This window comes from Corvus brachyrhynchos, unplaced genomic scaffold (assembly GCF_000691975.1).
Source record: "Corvus brachyrhynchos isolate BGI_N302 unplaced genomic scaffold, ASM69197v1 scaffold101, whole genome shotgun sequence".
NCBI lineage: Eukaryota > Metazoa > Chordata > Aves > Passeriformes > Corvidae > Corvus > Corvus brachyrhynchos.
The window spans coordinates 11483314-11487436 of record NW_008237239.1 but is presented as its reverse complement, the minus strand read 5'-3'; positions in this window follow the sequence as shown (position 1 = coordinate 11487436).

Genomic DNA, 4123 nt, shown 5'->3' with positions numbered 1-4123 from the left:
TGCTGAGAGAATTTTTCCATGTTGCTCAATCAATGATCATTTGAATATATTTTTCTGCCTCTCAGTTACATCTCAAATATTTGTGTCTGTACAATTTTCATGGTCTCATATCTTGTCTCTTTCTGTATAAAATGGATCTTGTCAGCTTAAGGGGAATGCTTTTTCTTTCAGCTTCTTTGTAATTACCAAAAATAGTTTTAACCTGTTAAAACATTTCTGAGTTGTCGGCATGGTGTGGTATGGTATTGAAACCTTGTTACTTTGCAGTAAACTTTCCTGTGCATTGTGTTTACCTTCTGATAACATTTCTAATAAGAAACCAAACATCAACAGAATGAAGAGGGGGTACTTGCACTGTTGGGTCCAGTGTGACTTTACATAATGAAAATATGCAAAAATAAATTGCAGTCTCATGTAGCTAAGAGAGAAAAAAATATAATCAAATTGTTCCTGCTGGCTTTTCTTCAAGGCAGAAAACCTGTGTGTGTGTTTTCTAGACAAGCATTATTTGTACTGTGGTCTGGGACCTGGCAGCAGGGATTCCTGTGCCTGTGCAAAGTTATTTTGATTTCAGCATGACTCCACCAAGAGACCCCAGCATAGAGGACTATTCCCTTTTAGAGGGCAGTGAGCTTGGGTCCTCAGCAAGGCCTAAATTTGAGGCACCCTGAACTAAAGTTATGGATAGAACCAGAGCAATAAGAGCTAAAGTCAGTTACTCTAACAAAGAATGAGGCTACAAGGAAACTTTCCACCCAAAGCAGGTTTCCTAGATGTTGATAGCAGATGGTCCTCCCATCCCACAGGCTGGGGATGTCCTGACATTTCATTCTCAGAGTAATTTGTTCTCACATCACAGAACTTCTAATTTTTTTAATAACTGATTTGATAAGCTAAGATAAACACACTTATTTTAAAATTAATTTCAGGCATAAATCACTAATTCTGTTGTTCAGATTCTCAGAGATGGTTAATACAATTTCCTTTTTCCTTTGGCACCTAAGCAAAAATCTGACATAGATTTCATTCTTCTGATGTTAGAGAGAGGAGTGTAACCATAGTCAGAGGTGACCAGTACTAGCCCTATCTGAATGTGCCTTAGCAGTCTCTGCTTTCGTATGATGAATTGATGTTGCAGCAGCATTTTGGTTTTCTATGCTGTACCCATATCCATTGCCTTTATTCTGCTTTTTCCTAGCTTTACCTTGACTTTCTCTGTGAAGCCAAAGACACCTGACATTGGTAGTCACGTTTTTAAGATTATCTGCTCAGGAACATCTCCTGAGAGAAGTCTATTTTCACTATTTTGCACATCTGCAAAATAGGCAGCATGGGACTGGATGAGTTGTTGCCTGGACAAGTGTGTGAAGAGAATTGGTTTAGACTAGTACTGCAGAAGGGACCTGTTTGTGAATGGACAGATGCACGGAGGTCTGAGAATGATAAATCCAAGGCTTCATCCCTCTGGGTCAATGGTCTTTGGGACAAGGCAGAGAGGAGACAAGAGTTAAGGAGACACTGCTGTTTTGGAGTCTGTGTTTCAGGTCACAGTCTTGTCAGGTCAACAAAAGTCACACAATGTGAACGGTGCCAAAGCAGACTTGATGGCTGTGCATGAATATTTATCCTCTGTCTTTTTATTCTAAACTTCATTTTGCATTCTGACAGAGTTGTCATTACACACTTTTTTTGAAGGCCTACTAGAAAAAAACCCCAAATGTGCTTTGTTTTGTAGTACCCTAGGCAATGAGCCAAAATGTAGGTTTGAGGAAACCTTTGTGTCACCCTCTTCTTGGAGCTTTCTTCCAGATCTTCTGTATTGTACTGGATCCAGCCCTTTCCAGCTGAGCTATGATGACCGTAGACATTGTCCTGAGACATGTTTTGGGGCTGCTGTCTGGGCTGTGGTGCTACTTGCAGCAGCTCTTGAATTTCTTCAACTGATCATCAGTTGGAGGTTATGGATGGTACTTGACCCCTGACTCGTGTCTCATACCCTAGTTTTAGACCCTGGTGCTCACTGGTGAGCCAGACCGCCTTTCCCCATTCCCTTCAGCTTATAGATAGTCCTTTGGCATGCATCCAAACCTAATGCAGCATAGAGGGAAAGGTCTTCAGGTTCCCAGAGTGTATATACACATGCGGTCAAAGCCCCAGCTCATTAAATTAGTATGTGCAGTGGAGACCAGCTACTGATTTATGTTTTCATCTACGCAAGGTAAATTGGATTGAAACTTCACACTGTTTAAAAAGGAGAGCTGAGATTCTTGCTTACCTTGGAGTTCTAAATTAGCAGGCACATGACTAAGCTTCATGGACCTGAAGAAGCTGGTTCTGAGTTAATATGATGCCTATACCATTGATTTCACTGGAGCCTTTTGTATCAGAAACCGCATGTACACAGCCTCACATTGTGAAGCAAGATGAATTTAGCTGTTGGCAAATTATGTGCTGTATAAAAATGTTCTGCGAACAACCTGGATTGCAAATTCTATTTCTTAATTTTTGCAATGCAGAGTACCAGTAACACGAACTACTGGTTTCAGCTGAACTTTACAGAAGCGTGAATGACAGGCACAAAAAATAAGGAGCTAAATTGTGGAGAACTAAACAACGTAAGGCCTACTGAGTCAGATACTAAGAGCCTCAATATAAATGATAACATAGAAGATAGATATAAAAGTAATGGCAAATGTTTTAGAGCTTCAGTCCCTCTAAAAATACAGAAGAGGTGACCTCTCAACAAAATTTTGATTTGTGATTCTCAGCTATAATTATAGGGAGAAACACAGGGGTGACTACTAAGAATATTTCCATGTTTCAGTTTAATACGTTATTTTAATGTTTCTAAAATCTCTCCACTTTTAGAACCAAAATTCTTGTTTCTTCTCTCTCTGAATTCTTGTAGCAATAGCTGAAGTGAAACAAACTTCCCATGACCTACCCACCTTGGAGAACAGAACCACTCTGGATAATAGAAGTAAATTATTGGTAGGGAAGCTCAGTTTTTGGTGTGCTTCCTAACTCTACCAATTCACTTTATGCAAGTCACATATCAGTGAGATGTAGAAAGAGCACATTTTCTCGCTCTCTGTATTGCTGATGGTAACGTTTTCCTTGAGTTTTATTCAACCTTAAGATTGTACTGGTTCCAGTCTTCATGTTCATGTGTTCTCCTATACCAAACAAATATCTTCACCAGTGCCTTTAGACATCCTTTACTAGCTGAAAACCACACCACATTTTGCTGCTTGCCCTGGTCCCTTCCCATATCTCTGCCATCAGAAGAGGCCAAGCAAGCATTCCTTAATGCACTACAAGTAAAGCCAGCCTGGTTAGCTCATATCCATGTTCATCACCAGGTGAAATTAATCTTGCTGCCTTAACTTAAACAGATTAGAAGGTGATTTTTGATCCCTTTTGCTAATGGAGCAGTGTGTTGGGTTTTTGGAAGACAGCAATAAGCACTAGAGACAGTGCTGTCATCTCCCAGAGGAGCTTTCCTGTTAGTCTCCAGTTTTCACAGCACTCCGATCCTTGAACCCAATCTTGCACCCCTCAACTTTCACATTTTTCCCATGTATGTTGCCTTTATTTTTACTTTAGCTGCCACAACTAAAGATATATTTTGACATTTTAAATGAGTCTTCTCTGTTCAGCTTGCTCTGCCTGTCTTTATTAATTAAACTTCTGTCTTCATATTAGGCTCCTTCAGTTCATCTCTTCCAGTTTCAGCTCTTTCTTTCCATTTGCCTTCATTATACTTTGCCATCCTTGAACTGCACTGAACTCTTCCTCATTTCGCATCTTCCCATACAATATTCAGATCTGCTATTCCTCTGTCTAATTTTACCATGGCTGATGTGAAAATCTTCTTTGCTAGAGAAGCAGTGGCGAGGAGACGGACCTTTCTTCTCTTTGTCACATTCGTTCTCGCTCTTACATAAAATCCCAGCTGAAAAAGGGCATTCTCCTCTGTGATCATAACTTCACATTCCTCTTTTTCCTGCAACTCTTCCCTTTGGAATACATTTTAATACAACCTCATCCATGGAAACTATACTGTTCATGTTTGCAATTTTTCAATGTGCTTGGAGTTGGTGTTTTTCAGATGAACGGTGTA